General features: G+C 50.4%; 1 long non-coding RNA gene across 4 annotated transcripts in view; it reads left to right on the top strand.

Moving 5' to 3' along the window:
- The window catches only part of LOC107976215 (uncharacterized), a 97,841-nt gene that overhangs the window by 18,113 nt on the left and 57,652 nt on the right, over nt 1-22,076 (top strand). For 2 of the 4 annotated variants that reach the window (XR_008537521.2, XR_008537519.2), the window contains exons 3-4: nt 1,908-1,981; nt 12,067-12,235. This is a non-coding gene — a long non-coding RNA (uncharacterized LOC107976215). Of the gene's footprint in view, nt 1-1,907; nt 1,982-12,066; nt 12,236-16,254; nt 21,271-22,076 lie in introns of those variants that run through there. The other 2 variants (XR_008537522.2, XR_008537523.2) reach the window with 2 other exon arrangements.

The following is a 22,076-nucleotide window of genomic DNA, read 5'->3' as shown; positions in this document are numbered from 1 at the left end:
TCCCGTAAGGCCAGGTGGGACCGGCAGGCCAGCATGAGTTCCTGAACACTTGGTTCTCAATACTGGCCACAGCCACACTGTAAGGGGAAACAAGAGGGCACTGTATGCAAACATCTCTTGAACTCTGGAGTCTGCTCACCTTCCTGCCTCAAGCCCCTCTCCCACGTGGTCCAGTCACCATTCTCCACAGAGACTACCCTAAAACCCAGCGACTCTCGTGTGCCTGCAGAATGGCACAGCCCTTTCTCATAGCAGCACTCCTGTTTAATCAGAGGGATGTTAACGACCAAGTCATATTTGCTCGATTTGTGTTCAATATGTTTCATTTCTACCGATAAAACTTAAAAATATCCCCACACATGCATTGCCTATTAAAGAGTATCTTCCAGGTACACCTCCCTTACACATCAGTTAACTTGATAATTTCTTCCCATTCTTGTGCAATAAATTTCCTTCCTGATCAGCTCTGTCCAGCAGCAACAATAATCCACGTAGAGACATGCAAACTAAAAGTCCGTTAGTGGAGGCACGAAGCTGATGAGGCTTGGAAAAAAATGACCGATTTGATTAAAATTAGGACCCACGGGAGTGGAGCTCTGCCTATTTTAGAGGCAAAGTAAATGCCTGGGAGTCCAAAGACCGACATTCTGTTTGAGATTTCTAATCACAAGGAAGATGGAGAAAATGCAGAACAAGTGGTCAAGAACAGGGAGATAATAAATAGAATATTTATGGGCTGAGGAAAACAATTACCAGGGGAAAGCCCAAGAAGCAAAGATGAACAGAGAACATGCTGACTGCGCTCGTTTGGAAGAGCCTAATGACCAAAGGAGGAGAGGCATTATGAGGAGCAGTGACCCAGTGGGCAGGACCCACGGGGATCAGGAAAGGTGCACGGGGGTAAATGAGAGGCCTGAGCAGCTTCCCAGCGAAGGTTTTTGAAGCACGGTTTGATTTTCTCTCTCCCCCTCACCATCCCCAAATTTTAGTTGTGACTATCTCCAGGTACATGGCTTGCGACAGGCAGTGTATAAAAACTAATGTGAGTTTAATTTTAAAACCTTAGCCATTTTCTGGAACTTAAATATCAAAGAGAAAATGTCCACATATGATGTTAATTGAGGTTTGTCTCACTGGTGATTTGTGCTAATTCAATTCCTTTTCCTTTTTTTTTTTTTTTTTCTTAAGGGGTCAGTTTTAGAATTGGGAGATAGGTGTATAACATGACTATACGGCGCAGGTTGATTTTTTAACATATAGAAATATCTGCCTTTAAATGAGAACTGAAAACGGAGCTTCTTGGAGGCCACCTACTGGTGGCAGTGATCTGACCGCTGTTTAAGCTTTCTTTGAACTCCTTTTTTTAAAACAGCCTCCATAATCAATGGTGTACGATCTACTCTCTCGTGGTAAAACTTACTCAGTGAAGAGTGTGTTTTATTTTCTGAGGAGCTGAACTGTTCCAATCTGAGTATTCTGAATGAGGACAGTGGTCGAGCATGAGTGATGTCATCTGGGCTTAAAAATAAGTGGGCCTAAAATCTGATTGTTTTCATACATTGTTCAGATATTGACTTAAATAGCAATTTATTTTTTAAAAAATGATTGGTATCCGGAACTTGCAACAGCTGTGTGTGGCTTGAAGGGAGAAGAAGTGGTGAAGGCCTGGTTTCCACCGAAGCGCTCACAGCCCAGCCTTTCACTGTGTGGCCGGGGGAAGGGTGCTCCGGGTGGGGGACGGGAATGGTGGGACTGGGGATGCCACGCGACAAGGCTGCTGGCCTGGAAGGTGGTCACGTGGAGAACCGCAGGAGATGAGATTGGAAAGTAGTAATAAGTCATGTGGATAAGAACAGAGGAGTGAGTTTTAAGGGGGACGTCCTGAAATGCCGCTCATGTCGTTTCAGTTCCATAGACCACAGGAAACGCAGGCGAGAGGGCAGCCCGGCGGGAAGGAAGGAAGAGGGTGGTGTTGAGCCAGGTGAGTGTGGAGCCGCCCAGGGCACCGTGCTGTGCTATAGCTCAGGCATCGGGTGCTTCTGCCAAACCCTTCAGCACCTGGTTTGGGGCCAAACGTCCTTCCTGTGTGAGAGAAGGCAGAGCCTAGGCAGCATTCCAAACCCCATCCAGATGGGTGGCTGAGTGCAGAGCAAACGGAGCCCAGCACTCCAGAGCCGTGTCCCTTCACTGCCATGATCACGTCACAAACAGCGAGGCTTGGAGAGGACTTGAGAGCTCCTTCAATGCCATCTTCCATCCACTGCGTGAGCCAGAATAGAAAAAAAGGAATAAGAAGAGGTCGGTTAAGCTCTCTATTAAGTTGAGAAAATGGGAACTTCAGGTGATCATGTGAGATATTCAAGTTAAAAAAATTATTTAAAAAGCACATTCTTATTATTAAATTTTAGAAAGTACAGAGAAGGAAATTTTAATAACCTACACCTAGAACACTAAGATACTGGTAACGCAGAAAAATGTGTAGTTAATGCCTTGATGGATTCTTTTCTATTTTTTTCTCTAGCAATATTTATGTCTATCCACAGAAAGCATACACTCATGTATTTGCATGGCTAATATATTTTATGTAAAGTTCTATATATTTCTCAACATTTCACTTAATATTTCTTTATAAACATTTTTCTAGTGGGTAAAAATTTTTCAAAACAGTAATTTTAATGACTATATAACATTTCATTGCATTTATATATCATTTGTTATTTAACTACTTCATCATTTTGGATTCACATATTTTCAATAATTTCCATTATAATAATACTGTCATGATATCTTTGTACAAGAATATTTATATTTCTAATTATTTCCTTAGTCTAGTATCCTAAAAACTAAAATTCCTACATCGAAAGGTCAATGTGTATCACGGCTCTTGATTGACATATTGATTTCCATGAAGCTTTCATCAATTAACCCATGAATAGTGTCTGCAAGTGCCCCTTGCCCCGTACCTTCCACAATGTGGACTCTTATGGGAAGTATCTAAATTTCACTTCAGAATTGCAGCCCTAAGTTATTAAACACACTTCTGCCAGTGCCCCTTACCCCGTACCTTCAACAATGTGGACTCTCATGGGAAGTATCTAAATCTCACTTCATAATTGCAGCCCTGAGTTATTAAACACACCTCTGCCAGTGCCCCTCGCCCCGTACCTTCCACAATGTGGACTCTCATGGGAAGTATCTAAATCTCACTTCAGAACTGCAGCCCTGAGTTATTAAACACACCTCTGCCAGTGCCCCTCGCCCCGTACCTTCAACAATGTGGACTCTTATGGGAAGTATCTAAATCTCACTTCAGAATTGCAGCCCTGAGTTATTAAACACACCTCTGCCAGTGCCCCTCGCCCCATACCTTCCACAGTGTGGACTCTTATGGGAAGTATCTAAATCTCACTTCAGAATTGCAGCCCTGAGTTATTAAACACACCTCTGCAAGTGCCCCTCGCCCCATACCTTCCACAGTGTGGACTCTTATGGGAAGTATCTAAATCTCACTTCAGAACTGCAGCCCTGAGTTATTAAACACACCTCTGCAAGTGCCCCTCGCCCCGTACCTTCCACAATGTGGACTCTCATGGGAAGTATCTAAATCTCACTTCAGAATTGCAGCCCTGAGTTATTAAACACACCTCTACTACACCTATGAAATTGTCTACAAATTGTCTTAGTTTCTTTTCAGCTTTGATTTCTAGAATTGCATGACATTGAAGACAAATGATATAATACCCATAAAGAAGGTTTTATGACCTCTTTCATTATCTCCAGCAATCAGAAAGGCAAATTCACAGTAGAGGGCTGAGAAATCTTGTCTGAAAATTAACTAAAATGCTGCTTTTGTCAACAGAATAACTTGGGCTTCATTTCATTCCACAATTTCCTGTGTACTGTTTATTACAAGAAGAAAAAATTTCCTGCCATACAAAATGCTCCATGCAGGTAGAACCAGGAAGCTAAAGAAACCTGAGGAAGGTGCTAGAATCATCACTACCATCTTTTTTTTTTTTTTTTTTTTTTTTTTTTATGGAGACAGGGTCTTGCTCTTCGCCCAGGCTGCAGTGCAGTGGTACAATCTTGGCTCACTACAACCTCCACCTCCAGCGGCTCAAGCGATCCTCCCACCTCAGCTTCCTGAGTAGCTGGGACCACAGGCAAACGCCACTGTGCCCAGCTAATTTTTAAACTTTTTTGTAGCAAAAAGGTCTCACTACGTTGCCCAGGCTGGTCTTGGACTCCTGGGCTCAAACAATCCTCCCGCCTTGGCCTCCCAAAATGCTGGCATTCCAGGCAGGAGCCACTGTACCTGGCCCCACCTTCTTTTTGCTGTAGGCTGAGCACAGGAGAAGTTCAATTTATCAGGGAACCTAAAGACATGCCCTTCTTTGAAGGCAGAAGTCCTGTCCACGTCAAATGCCCTCCCTCCATCCCTCCCAGCTCCCCAGTCATCCTTCCTATTCTAGGCTCCAGGAGCGAGACCTCCTCCCTGTGCCTGCTAACGTCAGTGCCACGGGCCCTCTTTGGTTCTCCTGCCCATCTTCTCTGACTCTGCCCAACACCCACGGGCCAGAGGCCCTTTTCCTTCTTGGCACTTCTCGATGGTGTAGCAGGATGAGCCATGGACAAAACCCCTCAGACGCCGGGTTAAGGAATGATTTGGTTTTATTCGGCCAGGACCTTCCGCGGACTCAAGTCTCAAGAACCGAACTCTCTGAAGACAGAGTTCCTGGCCCTTTTAAGGGTTTACAACTCTAAAGGGTTCCACGTGAAAGGGTCGTGATAGATTGAGAGCACATGCGTTTAGAGTGGGGTGGGGGGATTAATCTTTTCACCTCAGGCCAGATCATCAGTGGCACCAGCTAGTCTTGTAGATTGAGAGCACATGCGTTTAGAGTGGGGTGGGGGGGTTAATCTTTTCACCTCAGGCCTGATCATCGGTGGCACCAGCTGGTCTTGTAGATTGAGAGCACATGTGTTTAGAGTGGGGTGCGGGGGTTAATCTTTTAACCCCAGGCGTGATCATCGGTGGCACCAGCTGGTCTTGTAGATTGAGAGCACATGCGTTTAGAGTGGGATGGGGGGATTAATCTTTTCACCTCAGGCCTGATCATCGGTGGCACCAGCTGGTCTTGTAGATTGAGAGCACATGTGTTTAGAGTGGGGTGCGGGGGTTAATCTTTTAACCCCAGGCGTGATCATCGGTGGCACCAGCTGGTCTTGTAGATTGAGAGCACATGCGTTTAGAGTGGGGTGGGGGGTTAATCTTTTCACCTCAGGCCTGATCATCGGTGGCACCAGCTGGTCTTGTAGATTGAGAGCACATGCGTTTAGAGTGGGGTGGGGGTTAATCTTTTCACCTCAGGCCTGATCATCAGTGGCACCAGCTGGTCTTCTAGATTGAGAGCACATGTGTTTAGAATGGGGTGGGGGGTTAATCTTTTCACCTCAGGCCTGATCATCAGTGGCACCAGCTGGTCTTGTAGATTGAGAGCACATGCGTTTAGAGTGGGGTGGGGGGTTAATCTTTTCACCTCAGGCCTGATCATCGGTGGCACCAGCTGGTCTTGTAGATTGAGAGCACATGCGTTTAGAGTGGGGTGGGGGGTTAATCTTTTCACCTCAGGCCTGATCATCAGTGGCACCAGCTGGTCTTGTACATTGAGAGCACATGTGTTTAGAGTGGGGCGGGGGGGTTAATCTTTTCACCTCAGGCCGGGTCATCAGTGGCACCAGCTGGTCTTGTAGATTGAGAGCACATGCGTTTAGAGTGGGGTGGGGGGTTAATCTTTTTACTTCAGGCCTGATCATCGGTGGCACCAGGTGGTCTTGTAGATTGAGAGCACATGCGTTTAGAGTGGGGTGCGGGGGTTAATCTTTTAACCCCAGGCCTGATCATCGGTGGCACCAGCTGGTCTTGTAGATTGAGAGCACATGCGTTTAGAGTGGGGTGGGGGGTTAATCTTTTCACCTCAGGCCTGATCATCGGTGGCACCAGCTGGTCTTGTAGATTGAGAGCACATGCGTTTAGAGTGGGGTGGGGGTTAATCTTTTCACCTCAGGCCTGATCATCAGTGGCACCAGCTGGTCTTGTAGATTGAGAGCACATGTGTTTAGAGTGGGGTGGGGGGGTTAATCTTTTCACCTCAGGCCTGATCATCGGTGGCACCAGCTGGTCTTGTAGATTGAGAGCACATGTGTTTAGAGTGGGGTGGGGGGGTTAATCTTTTCACCTCGGGCCCGATCATCGGTGGCACCAGCTGGTCTTGTAGATTGAGAGCACATGCGTTTAGAGAGGGGTGGGGGTTAATCTTTTCACCTCAGGCCTGATCATCGGTGGCACCAGCTGGTCTTGTAGATTGAGAGCACATGTGTTTAGAGTGGGGTGGGGTTAATCTTTTCACCTTAGGCCTGATCATCAGTGGCACCAGCTGGTCTTGTACATTGAGAGCACATGTGTTTAGAGTGGGGCGGAGGGGTTAATTTTTTCACCTCAGGCCTGATCATCGGTGGCACCAGCTGGTCTTGTAGATTGAGAGCACATGCGTTTAGAGTGGGGTGGGGGGTTAATCTTTTCACCTCAGGCCTGATCATCAGTGGCACCAGCTGGTCTTGTAGATTGAGAGCACATGCGTTTAGAGTGGGGTGCAGGGGTTAATCTTTTCACCTCAGGCCGGGTCATCAGTGGCACCAGCTGGTCTTGTAGATTGAGAGCACATGCGTTTAGAGTGGGGTGGGGGGTTAATCTTTTTACCTCAGGCCTGATCATCGGTGGCACCAGCTGGTCTTGTAGATTGAGAGCACATGCGTTTAGAGTGGGGTGCGGGGGTTAATCTTTTAACCCGAGGCCTGATCATCGGTGGCACCAGGTGGTCTTGTAGATTGAGAGCACATGCGTTTAGAGTGGTGTGGGGGGTTAATCTTTTCACCTCAGGCCTGATCATCGGTGGCACCAGCTGGTCTTGTAGATTGAGAGCACATGCGTTTAGAGTGGGGTTGGGGTTAATCTTTTCACCTCAGGCCTGATCATCAGTGGCACCAGCTGGTCTTGTAGATTGAGAGCACATGCGTTTAGAGTGTGGTGGGGGGATTAATATTTTCACCTCGGGCCTGATCATCGGTGGCACCAGCTGGTCTTGTAGATTGAGAGCACATGCGTTTAGAGTCGGGTGGGGGTTAATCTTTTCACCTCAGGCCTGATCATCGGTGGCACCAGCTGGTCTTGTAGATTGAGAGCACATGCGTTTAGAGTGGGGTGGGGGTTAATCTTTTCACCTCAGGCCTGATCATCGGTGGCACCAGCTGGTCTTGTAGATTGAGAGCACATGCGTTTAGAGTGGGGTGGGGAGTTAATCTTTTCACCTCAGGCCTGATCATCGGTGGCACCAGCTGACCTTGTAGATTGAGAGCACATGCGTTTAGAATGGGGTGGGGGGTTAATCTTTTCACCTCAGGCCTGATCATCGGTGGCACCAGCTGATCTTGTAGATTGAGAGCACATGTGTTTAGAATGGGGTGGGGGGTTAATCTTTTCACCTCAGGCCTGATCATCAGTGGCACCAGCTAGTCTTGTAGATTGAGAGCACATGCGTTTAGAGTGGGGTGGGGGGTTAATCTTTTGACCTCAGGCCTGATCATCGGTGGCAGCAGCTGGTCTTGTAGATTGAGAGCACATGCGTTTAGAGTGGGGTGGGGGTGTTAATCTTTACACCTCAGGCCTGATCATCAGTGACACCAGCTAGTCTTGTAGATTGAGAGCACATGTGTTTAGAGTGGGGTGGGGGGTTAATCTTTTCACCTCAGGCCTGATCATCGGTGGCACCAGCTGGTCTTGTAGATTGAGAGCACATGCGTTTAGAGTGGGGTGGGGGGTTAATCTTTTCACCTCAGTCCTGATCATCGGTGGCACCAGCTGGTCTTGTAGATTGAGAGCACATGTGTTTAGAGTGGGGTGGGGGTTAATCTTTTCACCTCAGGCCTGATCATCGGTGGCACCAGCTGGTCTTGTAGATTGAGAGCACATGCGTTTAGAGTGGGGTGGGGGGTTAATCTTTTCACCTTAGGCCTGATCATCGGTGGCACCAGCTGGTCTTGTAGATTGAGAGCACATGCGTTTAGAGTGGGGTGGGGGGTTAGTCTTTTCACCTCAGGCCCGATCATCGGTGGCACCAGCTGGTCTTGTAGATTGAGAGCACATGTGTTTAGAGTGGGGTGGGGGGTTAATCTTTTCACCTCAGGCCCGATCATCGGTGGCACCAGCTGGTCTTGTAGATTGAGAGCACATGCGTTTAGAGTGGGGTGGGGGGTTAATCTTTTCACCTCAGGCCTGATCCTCGGTGGCACCAGCTGGTCTTGTAGATTGAGAGCACATGCGTTTAGAGTGGGGTGGGGGTTAATCTTTTCACCTCAGGCCTGATCATCAGTGGCACCAGCTGGTCTTGTAGATTGAGAGCACATGCGTTTAGAGTGGGGTGGGGGGTTAATCTTTTTACCTCAGGCCTGATCATCGGTGGCACCAGCTGGTCTTGTAGATTGAGAGCACATGCGTTTAGAGTGGGGTGCGGGGGTTAATCTTTTAACCCGAGGCCTGATCATCGGTGGCACCAGGTGGTCTTGTAGATTGAGAGCACATGCGTTTAGAGTGGTGTGGGGGGTTAATCTTTTCACCTCGGGCCTGATCATCGGTGGCACCAGCTGGTCTTGTAGATTGAGAGCACATGCGTTTAGAGTGGGGTTGGGGTTAATCTTTTCACCTCAGGCCTGATCATCAGTGGCACCAGCTGGTCTTGTAGATTGAGAGCACATGCGTTTAGAGTGTGGTGGGGGGATTAATCTTTTCACCTCGGGCCTGATCATCGGTGGCACCAGCTGGTCTTCTAGATTGAGAGCACATGCGTTTAGAGTGGGGTGGGGGTTAATCTTTTCACCTCAGGCCTGATCATCGGTGGGACCAGCTGGTCTTGTAGATTGAGAGCACATGCGTTTAGAGTGGGGTGGGGGTTAATCTTTTCACCTCAGGCCTGATCATCGGTGGCACCAGCTGGTCTTGTAGATTGAGAGCACATGCGTTTAGAGTGGGGTGGGGAGTTAATCTTTTCACCTCAGGCCTGATCATCGGTGGCACCAGCTGACCTTGTAGATTGAGAGCACATGCGTTTAGAGTGGGGTGGGGGGTTAATCTTTTCACCTCAGGCCTGATCATCGGTGGCACCAGCTGATCTTGTATATTGAGAGCACATGTGTTTAGAATGGGGTGGGGGGTTAATCTTTTCACCTCAGGCCTGATCATCAGTGGCACCAGCTGGTTTTGTAGATTGAGAGCACATGCGTTTAGAGTCGCGTGGGGGGTTAATCTTTTGACCTCAGACCTGATCATCGGTGGCACCAGCTGGTCTTGTAGATTGAGAGCACATGCGTTTAGAGTGGGGTGGGGGTGTTAATCTTTACAACTCAGGCCTGATCATCAGTGACACCAGCTAGTCTTGTAGATTGAGAGCACATGTGTTTAGAGTGGGGTGGAGGGTTAATCTTTTCACCTCAGGCCTGATCATCGGTGGCACCAGCTGGTCTTGTAGATTGAGAGCACATGCGTTTAGAGTGGGGTGGGGGGTTAATGTTTTCACCTCAGGCCTGATCATCGGTGGCACCAGCTGGTCTTGTAGATTGAGAGCACATGTGTTTAGAGTGGGGTGGGGGTTAATCTTTTCACCTCAGGCCTGATCATCGGTGGCACCAGCTGGTCTTGTAGATTGAGACCACATGCGTTTAGAGTGGGGTGGGGGGTTAATCTTTTCACCTCAGGCCTGATCATCGGTGGCACCAGCTGGTCTTGTAGATTGAGAGCACATGTGTTTACAGTGGGGTGGGGGGTTAATCTTTTCACCTCAGGCCTCATCATCGGTGGCACCAGCTGGTCTTGTAGATTGAGAGCACATGCGTTTAGAGTGGGGTGGGGTGTTAATCTTTTCACCTCAGGCCTGATCATCAGTGGCACCAGCTGGTCTTGTAGATTGGGAGCACATGTGTTTAGAGTGGGGTGCGCGGGTTAATCTTTTAACCCCAGGCCTGATCATCGGTGGCACCAGCTGGTCTTGTAGATTAAGAGCACATGCGTTTAGAGTGGGGTGGGGGGTTAATCTTTTTACCTCAGGCCTGATCATCGGTGGCACCAGCTGGTCTTGTAGATTGAGAGCACATGTGTTTAGAGTGGGGTGGGGGGTTAATCTTTTCACCTCAGGCCTGATCATCGGTGGCACCAGCTGGTCTTGTAGATTGAGAGCACATGCGTTTAGAGTGGGGTGGGGGGTTAATCTTTTCACCTCGGGCCTGATCATCGGTGGCACCAGCTGGTCTTGTAGATTGAGAGCACATGCGTTTAGAGTGGGGTGGGGGTTAATCTTTTCACCTCAGGCCCGATCATCGGTGCCACCAGCTGGTCTTGTAGATTGAGAGCACATGTGTTTAGAGTGGGGTGGGGGGGGTTAATCTTTTCACCTCGGGCCCGATCATCGGTGGCACCAGCTGGTCTTGTAGATTGAGAGCGCATGTGTTTAGAGTGGGGTGGGGGGGTTAATCTTTTCACCTCGGGCGCGATCATCGGTGGCACCAGCTGGTCTTGTAGATTGAGAGCACATGCGTTTAGAGTGGGGTGGGGGTTAATCTTTTCACCTCAGGCCTGATCATCGGTGGCACCAGCTGGTCTTGTAGATTGAGAGCACATGTGTTTAGAGTGGGGTGGGTGTTAATCTTTTCACCTCAGGCCTGATCATCGGTGGCACCAGCTGGTCTTGTAGATTGAAAGCACATGCGTTTAGATTGGGGTGGAGGTTAATCTTTTCACCTCAGGCCTGATCATCGGTGGCACCAGCTGGTCTTGTAGATTGAGAGCACATGCGTTTAGAGTGGGGTGGAGGTTAATCTTTTCACCTCAGGCCTGATCATCGGTGGCACCAGCTGGTCTTGTAGATTGAGAGCACATGCGTTTAGAGTGGGGTGGAGATTAATCTTTTCACCTCAGGCCTGATCATCAGTGGCACCAGCTGGTCTTGTAGATTGAGAGCACATGCGTTTAGAGTGGGGTTGGGGGGTTAATCTGTTCACCTCGGGCCCGATCATCGGTGGCACCAGCTGGTCTTGTAGATTGAGAGCACATGCGTTTAGAGTGTGGTGGGGGTTAATCTTTTCACCTCAGGCCTGATCATCGGTGGCACCAGCTGGTCTTGTAGATTGAGAGCACATGCGTTTAGAGTGGGGTGGGGGTTAATCTTTTCACCTCAGGCCTGATCATCGGTGGCACCAGCTGGTCTTGTAGATTGAGAGCACATGCGTTTAGAGTAGGGTGGGGGGTTAATCTTTTCACCTCAGGCCTGATCATCGGTGGCACCAGCTGGTCTTGTAGATTGAGAGCACATGCGTTTAGAGTGGGGTGGGGGGGTTAATCTTTTCACCTCAGGCCTGATCATCAGTGGCACCAGCTGGTCTTGTAGATTGAGAGCACATGCGTTTAGAGTGGGGTGGGGGGTTAATCTTTTCACCTCAGGCCTGATCATCGGTGGCACCAGCTGATCTTGTAGATTGAGAGCACATGTGTTTAGAGTGGGGTGGGGGGGTTAATCTTTTCACCTCAGGCCTGATCATCGGTGGCACCAGCTGGTCTTGTAGATTGAGAGCACATGCGTTTGGAGTGGGGTGGGGGGTTAATCTTTTCACCTCAGGCCTCATCATCGGTGGCACCAGCTGGTCTTGTAGATTGAGAGCACATGCGTTTAGAGTGGGGTGGGGGGTTAATCTTTTCACCTCAGGCCTGATCATCGGTGGCACCAGCTGATCTTGTAGATTGAGAGCACATGTGTTTAGAGTGGGGTGGGGGGGTTAATCTTTTCACCTCAGGCCTGATCATCGGTGGCACCAGCTGGTCTTGTAGATTGAGAGCACATGCGTTTGGAGTGGGGTGGGGGGTTAATCTTTTCACCTCAGGCCTCATCATCGGTGGCACCAGCTGGTCTTGCCACTGACTTCATTCCTGTCGTTTTTCAACGTTTACTTCCTCCTCCTCTTCAGACAGGAGACAGTAAGAGAAATGGCCTCTCTCCTCAGCGGCACAATGGACTTTAGACATCGCGCCTGTTTTGTACTCTCCAAGCCGGACTTCTCTACTCGCCGTCCTGGCACTGATGCCCAGAGGCCCCCTGTGCTTGTTGTCGTGGCCTTAGACAGTTCCCTGCCCTTTGTAAGTACTAACTTAACTCTTGAATGTGGACGTTTTACGCTGACTTTTCTTCTTAGCCCTCTGTAAGAGTTTCTAATCTCCCTATAGCAATCAATGTGATTATTTTCACCCAGGGTGTTGGTCCTGGCTGCTTCTATTTTAAAGTAATCTCTCATTTTGCTGAGGAGAATTTATTAAAGTAAATGACTGTTTTCTCCTGTCAAGTCACATTAAAATGTGGAGAGAACTGGTTGTAGGGGCAGTCAAACTGGCTGTGAGACTCTTCGAGCAGCCATACATCTCCTGGACAGCTCGAACACTGATCAGGGAGGAGATACTGAAAATAAGAAATACGAATTGCCTTTATATGTGTGTATGAGTATAGACACATACATCATGTACATATATGTGTGTATGTGCATATGTGTGCATGTGAAGATGGATAGATGATAGATACATAGGTGATTTATGTATAGGTAGATGACAGATATTGGTAATTAATTGATAGTAGATAGGCTGATAGTATATAGGTGATTGATAAATGGATGATAGATCATTGATAGATGATAGGTAGATAGTAGATAGATTATAGGTAGATAAATGGATGATGGATGGATGATAGATACTTGATTGATAGATGATAGGTAGATAGTAGATAGATGATAGATAATGATAGATGATAGGTAGATAGTAGATAAATATGATAGGTAGATGGTAGATAGAGATGATGATAGATGGATGGATGGATGATAGGTGATTGATAGATGGTAGATAGGTGGATGGTAGATAGAGATGGTAGATAAATAGATGGATGATGGATGGATGATAGATAGCTGATAGTAGATAAGGTAGATAGTAGATAGATGATAGATGGATGGATGATAGATGATTGATAGAGAGATAGAGAAGGATGATAGACTGAGCATCATAACTTCACTGAATGCTACCAGTTGGATTCAAAAGTCAGCAAACTGAAACGTCGAATTTCAGCCAGCTATCAGAAATATTGTAATCTGACAACAAAAGATAAACAAGGGGACATGGAAGTGGCAGCTATTCCAGAAGCTGCACCTCTCAGCATGGGCACAGAGCCGCAGAAGTGGAGCCAGAGTTCTCTCCACGTCTCCTCTGGGTCGGCGTTATCATTGTCACAATGGGTGGAGGCTGGACCTTGTGAAGGCAAAGGCATACGATGCTTTCTTGCTTCTGCTGTTTGGTGACTCCCTTACTCATTCCCTCTGCGTTGGCTGAGGGGCTGATGATCAGTTCCTCTGCCCAGAATGCCCTGACCATGCTGGGTGTCTGTCCTCCCTAGACCTGCGTCTGCAGGATGACAAGGACCCTGCAGCAGAAACTCCTCTGTCTCTTCCCTGAGCACCGTCTTCCATGCTGCCTGACTATGGTGCTGGTTCCCCTCTGATACGGAGATTGGTGGAGAATGACCAGGATATTTTATGTGGCAATGGGGGTTGAAGCCCACTTCAAAATGGCTTAGGATAAGTGACCAAAAGTCCCAGTGTGAGCATCGGGCATGGCTGGATCCAGGTGCTCAGCACCATCTGGAAATTTGTCTCCATCTTTGACTCTGCTGTCTCTGTGTGGGCTTCATTTCTAAGATGGTTTTCTCTGCACAGCTGTAACAAAGCTCAGGGCTTGCATGATGCTTTGCAGCCAGTACATCAGAGAGGACTTTCCCTCAAGACTTCTGGCAAAATTTGGGGTAACATGCTGTTCTTGCTGGGGTCAGGAGCCGTCTTGCACCAATCTCTGAGGCCAGGGGATGGAGAACTCTCCTAGGATAGTCCCAGGTTCTGTGCCTCCCCTGAAAACACAAGGTCGGAGCCTCCCCATCCAAATTAATGCTCAGACTGTCAGGGAGGAATGACTTCCAAAGAAAAACCAAGGGCCCTTATGAAGAAAAGGAAGGGGTGCACCTACAGTTGCCAGTTCTGTTTGGAAGTGAGGGAGGGGAGGGCAGATTCCCTTGGCTTGTTCCCTAGGACAGCTGTACTTAGGTTTTACTACACAGTCCACTGAAAATGCTTCTCTCATTAGTGTTGTGCCTCTCTCATGCCTCTTTCCTTGGATAAAGAGCAAGCACATTACGAGCCACACTTGGTGCTGGTGCTGTGGCATGCAGCACTACCTAATGCGAGAGAAAGATGTGAGCAAATATCCGGAATATACAAATATAATACAAAAATACAAATATAATCAGTTATACAGCAAACAGCTGTGGAACAGCAGCTCTGCTTGCAGGGTTGGGTAGTGGAAGGTTTCAGAGTTGATAGCATTTGGATTGGGCTTTGAAGTATGACTAGGAGCTTACCAGATAGAGAAGTGGTGTTTGGACATTGTATGAGAAGGAAACACAATCTGAGAAGGTGTACCATCCTAAGTGAATCTGTCACAGAAGCGAGAAGATGCTGTGTAAACCGGAATAATGCTTGTGTGCGTGGATCTTGATCCCTTCCTGAGCAATAAATGATTTTGTGAATAAATTGAAAAATGCTAAATTAGATCATAGGGTGTGTTTGCAGGGGTGGGGAGAGGAGAGCGTTGAAACTGGGGAAGTGGGGAACCAGAGATGGCAAAGCCTGGGACTTCCAGCTTCACCCACAGGATGCGAGGAGCCACATCAGTATCACCCGCACACGCAAGCTCCCATGAAGGCAGCGGTGTCCAGGCTCTGTCGCGTCCTTTCTTTGCAGCCTGGGCCTTGGTTTCTTGCAGGTGCTGTGCCCAAAGGTTAGATTGACAGATGTGGCCGTGTCTATCAGGGAACATGGACTAAGGCTGGTGCTTTCAACCACACTCACTTTTCACTGTGTTCAGAGGGGGTGGGAAACCTCCCCTAAGGAGGAGATACGACGTGTGCAGATTGAGAGCTGGGACCACACGGATTCCTCCAGGGGCAAGGGCTGGTGACCTTGCAGTAACTTCCACAGGCCTCAGCACCCTCCTCTGCACAATGGTGGTGGGCTAGCCAGGGCACCACAGAAACGGCCAGCAAGGCACACCCTCGTCTATTGCCCAGGCACACATGGGCATCCATGACAGCCATGCACGTGTTAGAGCCCGACCAGAGCTGCAGCCTCCTTTGGCTGAGGTTGGAAAAGCGGAGATGTGTTCACAGTTGGAGACTTGGTATGCCTTACCCAAGTGACATCCCTGTCCTTGGAAACTTATTCTGGGGTCACAGAATTAATTCCCCAGGATTGGGTGTCACGAGAAGCTAGTTCCTGTGGCTGAAAACCACCGACACCTCCTTTCCTGGAACATTTCCCTCCTGGCATAGGGCAGTTCTCATGCCAGAACATCTTGGGCCACAAAGAACCTTTAGGACTGAGCATGTCCTTCTGTTTGCTTTAAGCTTTTAAGAAAAAGAATATGCAGAGGCTGATTGAGGCAAAAATGCAGGCTATTTCTGACGTTCATTCAGAATGCCACCTAACTAGGCCAGTTTTTGGATTGTATGCCAGCCTCTTTCTGCGGGATGTAATCTCAATGCCTTTAAGTTCAGTCAGTCCTATAAATTGCTATCCCTATTCATGCAGTGTGTTTTCCCCTGCATGAGGCATTTGTGAGTTCCATTAGCACTGATAGGACTTTTAAATGCAGAAGCAGCAGTGAAGGGAATGGCATTTCCCAGCTGTAGGGCTTTTAAATGCAGAAGCAGCAGTGAAGGGAATGGCATTTCCCAGCTGTAGGGCACGGGCCTTCTTTGAGATAAAAACCCACCCTGGCATCGATGACATGGGAACTATTCTGTGTCTTTTCACCCGAGAGCTCTTCAATCAACTGATGATCGCACCTGCATAACTGCTACGAGACCTGCTAAGGGGGAGCCTGGCCCAGCCATCTCTTCTTTGTGGTCACAAGCATGAACAGCCCTGGGACATCCTCTTTCCTCGCTGTCCCCTCACAGCATTTCCTGACCACTGTGGCCTTGGTCCCACTACCCACCTGTGCGGCTCATCTGGCCATGCACCTCTCCAGCTCACAACTCTGTTTTCTCCCTGTTGTTTCTATGAAACCAGGTTCCAGCCCCGCCACACAGTCTGCACGGCCTCCACCGCAGCTCTGGTGAGCCTCTTGGCCAGCTCCTGGTGACAGCGTGCACCTCCCTGCTCTGAGAAGGTCTCCCTCTCCTCTCTGCCCACCCTGTACAGAGACATCTTTCAAGCCCATCCCAGAGGAGAGTGGCCTCTCTCCTCCACCCCAAGAGGATGGCCTCTCATGTGGCTGTCACCCATCTGACCCCTACCACAGACCTGAGGGCAAGTGGTGCTCATGGGCCCACATCTGCCAGCCTGCACCTGGTTGGAGACGCCTCCCTCTCATTTGTCCGTGCTTGCTGCGTGACTTTGGCAAGTGCTTGCCTCCTTGAGACCCTCAGTTTTCACACCTGAGAAACAGAAAGGCGGTGCCTGCCCCAGCTGCCCTGCAGAAGAGTTTAGGTGGCATGTGAGAAAATGCCTTATGAACTACGATGTGAGCAACTGCAGCATGCTGTGAACACCGCTTTCATGAGCTCCTCGGGGGCAGGGTAACACCCAAGCATTCTTACACCTCCCACCAGGCTTGTCACGACCGTATACAAATGAAGGCCATCAAGCGTGTTTGGTCAGTGATGTATTTCTTTATTTTTAGTTTTAGGATATGACAACTCTATTTTTAGCAGCTATAGCGGCCAAAACTTTGTTACCACTCAGCAGTTGTGTGTTCTTCAAGAGTAGGTTTTGTGCTTTAAAAATATCTGAATCCTCTACCATTTACAGGTGTTCTGTGCATACTTGGTGTATGAGTTGCTCAGGAAGGAAGAAAAATGTGCCCTTTTTATCTTTTAAAAAGATGGCTTGTCTTGGTGCTCCCTTGCCTGCATTCCTTCTCTGTATTTAGAAACGAACCCACACAAGTGAAGGCAAAGGAAGCCTCTTGAAAGATAAGGCAGGAAAAATGAGGATAGAAAACAAAACCCTTCTAGAGAGTTTACGTGGAGGCTACCACGGGCATCGCTGCTCTGCAGTCTGTCAACCAGAGGCCCCTGGTGCTGCAGCACGGCCTTGGCAGCTTCACCAACAGGAATGTGTTCTCCTAGGGTACTGGAGGGTGGCAGTCCCAGAGCAAGGTGTGGCAGGGCTGCTCCTCCTGAGGCCTCTCCCTGGCTTGCAGACGACATCTTCTCCCATGTTCTCATGTGGTCCTCCCTCTGCACACGCATATCTGACATCCTCCCATGTCCTGACACGTTCCTCTCTCTGCACTCGAATGCCGGACATCCTCCTATGTCCTCACATGGTCCTCCCCCTGCACTCACATCCCTGACATCCTCCCGAGCCCTCACGTGGTCCTCCCTCTGCACTCACATCCCTGACGCCCTCCCGTGCCCTCACGTGGTCCTCCCTCTGCACTCACATCCCTGACGTCCTCCCGAGCCCTCACATGGTCCTCCCTCTGCACTCACATCCCTGACGTCCTCCCGAGCCCTCACATGGTCCTCCCTCTGCACTCACATCCCTGACGTCCTCCCGTGCCCTCACGTGGTCCTCCCTCTGCACTCACATCTCTGACGCCCTCCCGTGCCCTCACGTGATCCTCCCTCTGCACTCACATCTCTGACGTCCTCCCGTGCCCTCACATGGTCCTCCCCCTGCACTCACATCCCTGACGTCCTCCCGTGCCCTCACGTGGTCCTCCCCCTGCACTCACATCCCTGACGTCCTCCCGAGCCCTCACGTGGTCCTCCCCCTGCACTCACATCCCTGACGTCCTCCCGTGCCCTCACGTGGTCCTCCCTCTGCACTCACATCTCTGACATCCTCCCGAGCCCTCACGTGGTCCTCCCCCTACACTCACATCCCTGACGTCCTCCCGAGCCCTCACGTGGTCCTCCCCCTGCACTCACATCCCTGACGTCCTCCCGAGCCCTCACGTGGTCCTCCCTCTGCACTCACATCCCTGACATCCTCCCATGCCCTCACGTGGTCCTCCCCCTGCACTCACATCCCTGACGTCCTCCCGTGCCCTCACGTGGTCCTCTCTCTGCACTCACATCCCTGACGTCCTCCCGTGTCCTCACGTGGTCCTCCCTCTGCACTCACATCCCTGATGTCCTCCCGAGCCCTCACGTGGTCCTCCCTCTGCACTCACATCCCTGACGTCCTCCCGTGCCCTCACATGGTCCTCCCTCTGCACTCACATCCCTGATGCCCTCCCGTGCCCTCACGTGGTCCTCCCTCTGCACTCACATCTCTGACGCCCTCCCGTGCCCTCACGTGATCCTCCCTCTGCACTCACATCTCTGACGTCCTCCCGTGCCCTCACATGGTCCTCCCCCTGCACTCACATCCCTGACGTCCTCCCGTGCCCTCACGTGGTCCTCCCCCTGCACTCACATCCCTGACATCCTCCCGTGCCCTCACGTGGTCCTCCCCCTGCACTCACATCCCTGACGTCCTCCCGAGCCCTCACGTGGTCCTCCCCCTGCACTCACATCCCTGACGTCCTCCCGAGCCCTCACGTGGTCCTCCCCCTGCACTCACATCCCTGACGTCCTCCCGTGCCCTCACGTGGTCCTCCCCCTGCACTCACATCCCTGACGTCCTCCCGAGCCCTCACGTGGTCCTCCCCCTGCACTCACATCCCTGACGTCCTCCCGTGCCCTCACGTGGTCCTCCCCCTGCACTCACATCTCTGACATCCTCCCGAGCCCTCACATGGTCCTCCCCCTGCACTCACATCCCTGACATCCTCCCGTGCCCTCACGTGGTCCTCCCTCTGCACTCACATCTCTGACATCCTCCCGAGCCCTCACATGGTCCTCCCCCTACACTCACATCCCTGACGTCCTCCCGAGCCCTCACGTGGTCCTCCCTCTGCACTCACATCCCTGACATCCTCCCATGCCCTCACGTGGTCCTCCCTCTGCACTCACATCCCTGACGTCCTCCCGTGCCCTCACGTGGTCCTCCCTCTGCACTCACATCCCTGACGTCCTCCCGTGCCCTCACTTGGTCCTCTCTCTGCACTCACATCCCTGATGTCCTCCCGAGCCCTCACGTGGTCCTCCCTCTGCACTCACATCCCTGACGTCCTCCCGTGCCCTCACGTGGTCCTCCCTCTGCACTCACATCCCTGATGCCCTCCCGTGCCCTCACGTGGTCCTCCCTCTGCACTCACATCCCTGACGCCCTCCCGTGCCCTCACGTGATCCGCACTCACATCCCTGACATCCTCCTATGCCCTCACATGGTCCTCCCTCTACACTCACATCCCTGACATCCTCCCGAGCCCTCACATGGTCCTCCCTCTGCACTCACATCCCTGACATCCTCCTATGTCCTCACGTGGTCCTCCCCCTGCACTCACATCCCTGATGTCCTCCCGAGCCTTCACGTGGTCCTCCCCCTGCACTCACATCCCTGACGTCCTCCCGTGTCCTCACATGGTCCTCCCCCTGCACTCACATCCCTGACGTCCTCCCGAGTCCTCACGTGGTCCTCCCTCTACACTCACATCCCTGATGTCCTCCCGTGTCCTCACATGGTCCTCCCCCTGCACTCACATCCCTGACGTCCTCCCGAGTCCTCACGTGGTCCTCCCTCTACACTCACATCCCTGACGTCCTCCCGTGTCCTCACATGGTCCTCCCCCTGCACTCACATCCCTGGCGTCCTCCCGAGTCCTCACGTGGTCCTCCCTCTACACTCACATCCCTGATATCCTCCCGAGCCCTCACGTGGTCCTCCCCCTGCACTCACATCCCTGACGTCCTCCCGTGCCCTCACATGGTCCTCCCTCTGCACTCACATCCCTGACATCCTCCCGAGCCCTCACGTGGTCCTCCCTCTACACTCACATCCCTGATGTCCTCCCGTGCTCTCACGTAGTCCTCCCTCTACACTCACATCCCTGACGTCCTCCTGAGCCCTCACGTGGTCCTCTCTCTGCACTCACATCCCTGATGTCCTCCCGAGCCCTCACGTGGTCCTCCCCCTGCACTTGTATCCCTGATGTCCTCCCATGCTCTCACGTGGTCCTCCCTCTACACTCACATCCCTGACGTCCTCCCGTGCTCTCACATGGTCTTCCCTCTACACGCGCATCCCTGATGTCCTCCCGTGCCCTCACATAGTCCTCCCTCTGCACACGCATCCCTGACATCCCTTCGCCTTCTCCTGGGGACATCACTCCCATTGGATCAGGACCCTGCCTTGTGGTCTCACCTAACCTTCATCACCTGTTTGAAGACCCCACTTCCAAAGACAGCCACATTAAGGGTTAGGGCTTCAACGTAGGACTTTGGCAGGACACAATTCAGCTGATTGCAGAGTCCAAATATCTCAGGCTTCTAAACGTGAGTATGGCATTGTGGACCTCTATCAGCACAGACACTTTCGAGAGAATCTGGCTGAACTGTGGTGTCCACATGTCGATATTCTATTAGGTTCACAACAGGGAGTCCTCCATTTCAGAAGGATACGAGCCTTTCTGATGTTGACGTGTGGCTGGCTATCTGCTCTGGGGTTGGCAAGGCCGCTCTGCATGGGTGCCCATCCTCTTGTGGATGTCCTAGGAGTGCTTGTGTGCACCTTTGTGTGTGTGTGCACGTGTGCGTGTGCACACATGAGTGGGATGGGGACCCTGGGGACAAGAGTCAGGAAAGGAAGAGGGAAGAAGGAGGGATTAGTATTAGCCCTCGTTATCATTACCATGGATACACCCTAATTACAGCAACTTCTGATTCAGAGCCGTGCACCTTGAATGCCAATCTCTAGAGGAAAATAATGGAGACTCCGAAAGAGGGAGGAGAAATGAGGACAGAACTTCAGAGGGGACAAGATGTATAATACGCAGATGTTAACGCCCATTTGGTCGATTCATGTAATTATAGAAATGAACTCATTTTCATTCTTGTGTCATTATCTTAGGTATCCTGAAAACAATGTGCTTTCATTTTCTCATTTAAATTTGCACTTGTCTTTCTCAGGTTTTTGTGTCTGTTTCTGCTGTAAAACTTAAAATATATCCTAAATTACCTGGTCCTCCTCTTATTTTCCATTTTTCCTGCTATTTTATTGGCTTCAAAGTTTCTCTTGCACTGAACTATATTCTCCTTTGTTTAGCACTAGATGAAAAAGCATACTATTAAGGCTTTGGCCTTGCATTCTCTTTTTAATATCTCTGGCTCTAACGTTAGGGCTTTAGTGCTCCAACCTCTGTTGTACGCACTTGAGGGAAATATGTCTCCATGTCTGCACATCATGTGGTGGTTTCTCCTCCTGAGAAGAGGACGCTGTCGGGTGCCACATGCAGGAGCCTCAAGTGTTTGAGGACAGGAGATGAGACTCATGTGTGGTGCCTTTTAGACTTCCAAGTCGGTACTTACTCTCAGACATGAAGCTGCCCTCCTTTTGGTCTTCTAGGTACCATCAACTGGGGATAAAACACAAATACACAGACTAGAAATTCCTTGGAAGTTGAGCTTTAATTTCTCTCTAGAGTTCTTTTTTCACAAGCCACCCTTTCAGAACTTGGAGCCAAATGGCTGTGATTGCAGTGTAGTTTGAGGCCAAGAATGTGTCCAGCTACAGAAATCTGAACTCCGCCACTGGGGTTCCTGTTCACAGGGAGGTACAACAGCTGCCTGTGCCACTCCTCCTCCTGCCCCCCCTCAGGACAGAGGGAGTTGAAGACAGAGCACCTGCCCCATCAGATTGGGTCTGCATGCCCCAAGAGCAAACAACACTTTCCTCCAGATGACTCTTGGATGCAGTTTCGCAGCTGACTTGAATTCAAGCTTTGAGCTAGCACAGTGCGAGGCATTGCAGGGTGGGCAGTGGACAAGGCACAGAATTTG

Source organism: Pan troglodytes, chromosome 8 (genome assembly GCF_028858775.2).
Source record: "Pan troglodytes isolate AG18354 chromosome 8, NHGRI_mPanTro3-v2.0_pri, whole genome shotgun sequence".
In the NCBI taxonomy this organism is placed as follows: Eukaryota; Metazoa; Chordata; class Mammalia; order Primates; family Hominidae; genus Pan; species Pan troglodytes.
This window is presented reverse-complemented; position numbering and strand designations above follow the sequence as displayed.